We start from the raw sequence: 9,529 nt of genomic DNA on the forward strand, positions 1-9,529 counted from the left end.
TAACAGTGCAAATGATATGACACTCAGACGGAACAATTTATTGCCCCCAAGCACGCCAGGCAAACCCGTCCTGCTGCAACACCCACCACCGCCACCATTTTCTATTATTTACTTGCGAGTAGCAGGGGTCAGCTACAACTAGAACCAATGTCGTTTATGATGGGAAACAAAGACTTTTGAATAAAAACAGGCACCGAGGCGCAATTTGTTGTAAATTACGTATTAGAAACACCCACGAAACGTTCTGATGGACGCGAGCCCACGACCGCATTACTGGTAACCTAAAAATGTTTAAACCATGGGCTCTGCACCTACCTGTAAATGCTGTGCAATTTGCCATCAACCTCAAAAGCTCTTTCTCACCTTATGCGAGGAAGGTTTAAAAGAAGCACACCTATGGCTGTGCATTTTTGCTTCTGAGGAGCATTTGAATCAGACCACTTTTCTTACATCTATTTTACGCGCACCGGACTGCTTGCTATCTCCCTCACCCCCTCCCCCCCAAAAAAAGAAACAAAATAAAAAAGCATGCTCGATCTGAAATTTTAGCACTTAATGGAGGCAGAAACTGGTATGCGTTGCTGCTCTACCAAACCAGCCAACACAATAAAAAAAAAAACAGTAGGCTTGCGCGACCTTCCAGAATTGCACGCAAATTACTTGCGAAGCTACCACTTTCAAGTAGTTCCATTAACTTTATTTGGCCGCCGGTAAATTATACCGTTTTATGCGTTTCCACCATATTTCTGATGACGTGGTGCCCATTTTCTGCGAATATTTCATCGGTGTGCAGTAGGTTAGCCGAGGACCCCGGGAAAGCATCCGTATGACGCTGGCATAAGGCTCTCGATTGGTGCAAGAAGTATGTACTTCACTGCAGAGGGCGAAAGCATCCCATAAACTATATTTTGCGAGCACAGCATATATACGTACTGAATGACAACCGAGGGTCATCACGCTGCTGTCGTTTGACTATGGGACCCTCGCCTGTATACTACTAACAACCAACAATGTATCTTGTATGAATAATAAACTGAAACTGGAATGTTGCTGCCACTTTGAAACCCATCGCGGTAGTCCAGTGGCTTCGGCATTGTGCTGCTGAGCTCGGCGTCGCAATTTAAATCCCGGCTCTGGCAGCCGTATTTTGATTCGGCTTAAATTCAACGAATATCGTTTACCGGGCATCGGATGCGCATAAAAGAGCGGGAGTTGGTCAGAAATAATAATCAGAAATAACGCCTTGGAGTTATCAACTCCTCGAGGGCGCGCCAGCGCATTGAGACGTTTGGCGCGTTTTGATTTGGCCTTACCGAGGCGCAGGCAGAACGCAGACTTCAGCTTACGCGCACAAGGAACGCGCGGAAAGAAACATTTCATCAAAGGGACTCTAATGCTTTCACATTCCCACAGGTAAGCAGTATTATGTGCCTCTGGTGAATTTTTAGGGGCGAAGCTCCTTAGGGTGTGGGTCTGTCCCTCCTCTGTAGTATGTAGTAGTAGTAGTAGTAGTCGTCGTCGTAGTAGGTAGCCACGTCTACTTTTATGAAAAAAGATTCCGAAAGTTGTGTCCGTAGCGTGGAATCGAACCAGGGACCCTCGCTTCCGAACGCGCGGCGCTAACCACTACGCCACGAAGCGCACATGGACACACGCACCACGATGACAATAAATACCCAACATTAACGAAAGACTGCGCGTTTCTAACGCGTTTGTGCTAGCGCGTTACGGCCCGTCTAAGAAGCTGGTGTAAGACGCTGTGGCCTCTCCGCCTTACCCCCGTATTCATAAACGCTCCTCCACTTGAACTTGACTTGCCACCGCCTTGGGCAGCGCGTTCGAAACGCGTTGAAGGCGGTGGCAAAGCAAGTTCAAGTCGAGGAGCGTTTATGAATACGGGGGTTATACTCTCTCAGCAGTCATGTGATGGCGTCGGCAAACGCGGTGCACGTTCCGGCATGTGTAAACGGCTGCGTAAAACGCTGTGGCCTCTCCCCCTTACTAGAGAGTGCTGCACGTTTCTAACGCGTTTGTGCTAGCGTCCCCTCAAGCGGGATATGGTGCAATTATAATGAAGGGCGCTGTTATAAAATAGGAATGACGTCACATATGGCGCGTGTCATTGGTGGAAGTCAATCGTTCGATTTAGTGCGGCGAGACTGGGCGAATTACACGGAAGATTCACGGTTTACCGATGATTCCCTCCGGAGCTTCGCCCACTCATCATCATTCACCCCGTAGATATGCGTTTTTTTTGTTTTATTTATTCCCTTCGCTTGTTACACTTTCACGAAGTTATTGCTTGCTGCGTAATATTATTACTTGTGGTAAAATTATTTGAGCAACGCTTGATGCCAGACGTAAGACGTGCGAATGAGGCCGTCGTGCAGTCCTAGAATAATTTTTTGCGAGCTCAATGCTTATTACCACGCTATACCATTTCCCACTTCTTGTCTGATGGTGCGGGCATTCAAAAGGAAGACATTCATTACTGCCTTTGCGAGAAATGACATGTAAGGAGCACTTAGAACGATCCATCAGCGAAACCGCTTTATTGAAGTTGCGGCAGAAGTTTTCGTTATGCCGAAGGATATTCTACAGAAGCGTTCGGGAAAACCAGTCAAATAACTTAGAGTCAACTAAGAGTGACAAAACATTCGAAGAAAATTTTTGAGTGCCACATTATGCAAATTAAGGCACGCAACGAAGAAGTCCGCACAATTCCAACGCCTGCAACCAACACAAGGTCATTTTTTTGAAAAACGGCCGCGAGGTCTGGAATCTCGCTCAACCAGAAGCGTGGAAATTGAAGAAGGCTAACAAAATTTAAGGCGCAAGAACCCATTTACATAACTAAAAAGCACGTTTAGAGTAAGTGCCCTGCCAGCCGCGCGACTCGCACCGAAGGCACTGGAAGTGCTTGGTTTGCATGAAGTTGTGGAGCAAGGAAGCATCAGGATCTCTATAAATTAAGTTCGCAAGCTGTAGCTAGTGCGCCCATGAAGCTTGTTTAAGCGCCTCATTTGCAAGCCATGAATTGTGTTAATGTTTACGGTTGCCTCATTTTGTCCCAAGGGTCGGAGCGAACGCACCAAAATATTTAGAAAACGACCAATAAATATTTATATATGTGCAACCCCGTAATTAACCTGATACTTTAATCTTTTGGCGTACATTACATGTAATATTCCCCCCATTTTCATGACATATGATCTAGATACGCCATTTAGTTCGCCAAGCACACTGGGAAACACGGCGTAAGAACTGGTGTTAAACGCTTTTGAGCACTAGTATAAGTAATCTATTGCAGTGTCCTTATTCAGCTGATGCTCTTCAGCACGCCGTAACATGCCTTAACATGCATGTGGCACATTCCGTTATTCCGGACACGCGGCTTATTTCTTTATGCACGCTACGAACACTCTCGAATGCTTTAAAAAAATTCATTTATTTATTTACTTACGTATTCATTTATGTAATGAGTTTACTTCAGATACTTTCTTTCACGAAGACTTTATTTAAACACATTTATTTATTTCACATTTTCAACTTTGATCCTGCTTGACTGGTAACTTTCCCCCATCCTTATGCAAATCGAATCTCGGCTGAATGTTTAGTTCTCCGGAAAGACCAGGAAACAATGTATACATTGGAAGAGCTGTCCAACCCAGATGACGCACCGACAGAACCACTGAACTACACTGAAACTCTACAACGTTACAGAGATAGCAGGAGCATAGGTCGGCAGTGTGGGAGAACACTCACTCACACTCACTCACCATAATTTTTTCCAGGCCCCACACTCACTCGCACTCGCACTCACCTCCACTCACTCACTGGCACTCACTCGCACTCGCACTCACTCGCACTCACACTCAATGGCACTCACTCGCACTCGCACTCACTCGCACTCACACTCAGTGGCACTCACTCGCACTCGCACTCACCTCCACTCACACTCACTGGCACTCACTCGCACTCGCACTCACCCCACTCACATTCAGCGGCACTCACTCGCACTCGCCCTCATTCGCACTCACATTCAGCGGCACTCACTCGCACTCGCACTCATTCGCACTCACACTCAGTGGCACTCACTCGCACTCACTCGCACTCACACTCACTGGCACTCACTCGCACTCGCACTCACCTCCACTCACACTCACTGGCACTCACTCGCACTCGCACTCACCTCTACTCACACTCACTGGCACTCACTCGCACTCGCACTCACCTCGCACTCACACTCAGTGGCACTCACTCGCACTCGCACTCACCTCCACTCACACTCACTGGCACTCAATCGCACTCGCACTCACCTGCACTCACACTCAGTGGCACTCACTCGCACTCGCACTCACCTGCACTCACACTCACTGGCACTCACTCGCACTCGCACTCACACTCACTGGCACTCACTCGCACTCACCTCCACTCACACTCACTGGCACTCACTCGCACTCGCACTCACCTCCACTCACACTCACTGGCACTCACTCGCACTCACACTCACTGGCACTTACTCGCACTCGCACTCACCTGCACTCACACTCACTGGCACTCACTCGCACTCGCACTCACCTCCACTCACACTCACTGGCACTCGCACTCACCTGCACTCACACTCACTGGCACTCACTCGCACTCGCACTCACCTCCACTCACACTCACTGGCACTCACTCGCACTCGCACTCACCCCACTCACATTCAGCGGCACTCACTCGCACTCGCCCTCATTCGCACTCACATTCAGCGGCACTCACTCGCACTCGCACTCATTCGCACTCACACTCAGTGGCACTCACTCGCACTCGCACTCACTCGCACTCACACTCACTGGCACTCACTCGCACTCGCACTCACCTCCACTCACACTCACTGGCACTCACTCGCACTCGCACTCACTCGCACTCACACTCAGTGGCACTCACTCGCACTCGCACTCACCTCCACTCACACTCACTGGCACTCAATCGCACTCGCACTCACCTGCACTCACACTCAGTGGCACTCACTCGCACTCGCACTCACCTGCACTCACACTCACTGGCACTCACTCGCACTCGCACTCACACTCACTGGCACTCACTCGCACTCACCTCCACTCACACTCACTGGCACTCACTCGCACTCGCACTCACCTCCACTCACACTCACTGGCACTCGCACTCACCTGCACTCACACTCACTGGCACTCACTCGCACTCGCACTCACCTGCACTCACACTCACTGGCACTCACTCGCACTCGCACTCACCTGCACTCACACTCACTGGCACTCACTCGCACTCGCACTCACCTCCACTCAGACTCACTGGCACTCACTCGCACTCGCACTCACACTCACTGGCACTCACTCGCACTCGCACTCACCTCCACTCACACTCACTGGCACTCACTCGCACTCACCTGCACTCACACTCACTGGCACTCACTCGCACTCACCTGCACTCACACTCACTGGCACTCACTCGCACTCGCCTGCACTCACACTCACTGGCACTCACTCGCACTCGCCTGCACTCACACTCACTGGCACTCACTCGCACTCACCAGCACTCACACTCACTGGCACTCACTCGCATTCACTCGCACTCACCTCCACTCGCACTCACTGGCACTCACTCGCACTCACCTCCACTCACTCGCACTCACACTCACTGGCACTCACTCGCACTCGCAGTCACCTCCACTCACACTCACTGGCACTCACTCGCACTCACCTCCAAGTCCACTCACACTCACTGGCACTCACTCGCACTCACGCCTTTGAAATGATTACGACTTGCGAGTGAGTGTTAGTGAGTCACTCATGAGTGAGTGCGCCGACCTACGCTCACAATTCGTGTAAATTCATCACGAAGATTCCAATTTAGCACCTGTTACATCGAGAGTGCGCAAGGCATTGTTTTGGACGCAGTTTTTTTTTAATATACACAAACAATTTGCCTTCCTGATTACATGGTAACATCTATCTATTCGCTGACGATTGTATTTCGTAGCGCAAAATTATTTGAAATAATGATCACCATATACAAAATTCTGCGTTTTGTTGGTGTCAGTAGTGGTAGATGACTCTAAATGCCCAAAAATCTGTAACGCTAACAGTAAGTAGAAAGAAACAGATATCTGATTTTACTTGCATTATTAATGACACACCTCGCACTTATGTATTTCAGCTTAAATATTTAAGTGTCAGTTTAACACACACGCTTCGATCGGAAACTCATGTTAACAACATAACCTCAAGTGGAAATCAATGTACATGCTGAGCGCTAAAGCGACTCTTCTTTCCGAGAAGACGCCTTCGTCTTGCGCCCGCAGATACAAATCTGCTGGCCTACAAAATGCTTGTTCCACCAGTGCTGGAGGACGCCAATATGTTCGGTTTCCGTACACACAAAAAAATGCATAGCAAGAATTGAGGGGGTGCAGAAGAAGGTAATTAGGCTCATTTCAGGGGCGTAGCTAGAAATTTTTTTCGGGGGGGGGGGGTTCACCGACCCCACCGGGGGGGGGGGGGGACAAGCATCAGCTTTCCTCTATGTGACGTGATCGATAATAAATATTGGTAGTTTGAGCAGGCTCTATACATGTATATCAAAAACATGGGACATCCCCCGCCCCCTCACGTGCGCGTGTGCTTGTGAAGAAATTAAGTGAAAAATAATGTAAGCGCAGTAAGATACAGTAAGTACGACAGGTACAGTGGGCGTTTGGAGCAACGGCCTCTCATCGCACCACAGAATAGACCAGTCTTCGAAAACGCATCATTGAGACGACCCGCCCGATCGGCGAAGACATCCTTAATCGCTAATCTCCCTTAAGCGTAGATGGCGTCGTCCTCGTCGGGGCGAAGTGGGTTTCACAAGTCAAGGACGGCTATACACGTGAAAATGCACGTGTGACCAGGCTATACCTGCTCACATAGCAATAGCTTGTTCGCTGCGTCTTAGCGCTAGAAAACTTAAAGGAGTACTGACACAAAAATTTGAAGTCGAGGTAACTCGTGAGATCGATTTTGGTGGACACACACACATCGTCTACAAAATATCAGCGGCGAATATAGCTTAGAACATATTTAGAATCAATTTTAAAAGTACGTGCGCGCAGCCACCCGCAAAGCGCAACACCTCGCGACATTATTGACATCATGCAAGGAAGGATTGTAAATAACCAAGAAAACGCTACGTCACGAGTTTGCGCTGCCGTCGAGGAGGCGGAGCCGGCGAGCAGGTTTCTCGCTGCTCCGATCGTCCCGGTACTGCTTTTCTTTTTTTCCCCTCCCTGGTCGCGACACTGGCCTCGTTCGCCGCTGACGGCGGCACGAAAATCGGCTCAATTGTTTCTGACACGAAATAACTCTTAGAGTATAGTGACCTCAAAAGTGTGCATGTTATGAAACGTTGTGCGATATGGTTAATCGTTGGCGTGATTCTGGCTCGCAAGCGGTCAGCGCAGCCGCCGCAGCAATCGTCTCTACGAAGCGGCTCGCCTTGCTAACGTGTTTTCTCATCGCTACCAACGCCATCGGCAAAACTAATTGTACTGTCAGTTATGAGCGTCACAAATGTGCAGACATTGACTGTGTTGACGAATATAGGTGCTTTATTACGAGCTGCGGGCGGATCGCAAGGGCCGTCGGCCCAGACGGCCAGAGAGCTAGGCCTATACCGTTTCCTAGCGATCGCCAGCTCGCCTGTGGTGGATCGAATCAGAAGTGGTTGGCCACGTCTAATACGGTGGCGACTCCCGCCTGGAGGAAATAGTCGCCGCTGGACGACGAAAACGAGGACGGCGACGACATCGCAAAGCTCGTGCAGGCGTAGCAGACGAACTAGCAACACGAAGCTGGTTCGCCTGCGAGCGCGCTGGCTTGAATACGTCACAGTTTTGTGCGATCACGTGCTCACTGTGTTTACAATCCCTCTTCTCCCATCTCGTTGCTCTCTGAAACCGAAACTTCGACTGGCCGCTGCAAAGAAGACTCCAAATAATTACATGTCGCGCTCTGAAGCAAATGAGGTTTCACGCAGTGATTACTGAGTCAATAGCTACTGATTACAGCAGAAAAAACAAGTTCGAAAATTTTTGTGTCAGTACTCCTTTAAATACGCGCAAAAACGCGTAATGCTTTTTTTTTCGAAGCATTCTTCGCCCTGCTCCCTGAAAGGAGAGTGTTGCATTTCCTGAGGCAAGGGCACAGGCCACTGTGTCTTCCGCTGTGTGCGAGCGTGCAGCCATCATTTGCATTTACGTCAACAGATTCAGAATTGTACAGAATATTTCACTGCACAGCATAGATATGGCATGTGTACGCAGTTTTAAGTAGTACGTGCAACACATTTCTGCTTCACTTACGCCGGCGCGAACAGGAAGCGGCCTCGTACCTCACAGAATCTCGACCGATCGGTGCACTAGTGATGCAGGAATGAACTCCCGTCTTGTTCAGTGCATAGTGCACCTAATCATTTTCTCAGGACGCGTGAACTCCGACGAGAACTGTCAGCGCATGCAACAAGGGTTTACTTACTCTGTACTGCGCACAATCAGTAATCCATGCTTGTCGGCTGTCTGTATCGTGCATTTCTGTTGCGAGTCGGTGGAATTTCACTGCTGGCATCACCCCTTCATGTGTACATTGCTGGTTTGGGATTCAACAACACAACAGCGGCTACCAGCCTTCCGTAGGGGCGCAATCGCAACAAGAGACGTTTCACGCGCAGACTATTGCGCGAACGCGACGGAAGCGGCGGAAATGTATACCCGCGAATCTTTCCGCCAGGGGAGAAACGAACGCTTGTGTTTAAGGCAATACTTTACCAGCGGACATGTATAGTCGGTAAAGTTCTCTTTTTTTGCATCCAGTGTCACCGCCCGAACTCTGCCGAGTGCGTCGCTTCCTCGCAATGCGAAGTCGCCCCCTTGAAATACGCTGCCTACACGTACTAGCTGGGTAGTTCGTGGTCTGTGTTCATCAGCCCCCTTTTATAAGAAAATCAAGCAAGAAAGTTAAGTGAAATTATTCCGGGATTGAGATTTTTCGAACAGTCTTAAAAACACAGTTCTTAATTGTGTATTGGTTGGGGTTTAACGGTCCCAAAACCACGATATGATTATGCGAGACGCCGTAGTGGAGGGCTCCGGAAATTTAGACCACCTGGGGTCTTTAACGTGCGCCTAAATTAAGTAAACGGGCCTCGAGCATTTTCGCCCCCCATCTAAAATACGGCCGCCGCATGTGCTGCTTCATTTGTTGCGCATTCCTCGCCCAAAACCTCACAGAGTGCGAAAGCCTTGACAAACACCGCGACAACGTTTTTCTGTATGCAGACATGATTCACTGTAAATTACCAACCCAAACGGAAGTGCCCAGGAATGAAATTGACAGTAGCACCGGTTTCTTGAATCATGTCAGCGCGAAGTGACGAGAAAAAAAGGGTGGGTAAGTGGGGGGGGGGGGGGGTTGTTGCGCAAAAAATTTCGGGGGGGGGGGGGGGGGGTTCAACCCTCAACACCCCCCCCCCC

This window comes from Dermacentor silvarum, chromosome 3, assembly GCF_013339745.2.
Source record: "Dermacentor silvarum isolate Dsil-2018 chromosome 3, BIME_Dsil_1.4, whole genome shotgun sequence".
NCBI classification, from domain to species: domain Eukaryota; kingdom Metazoa; phylum Arthropoda; class Arachnida; order Ixodida; family Ixodidae; genus Dermacentor; species Dermacentor silvarum.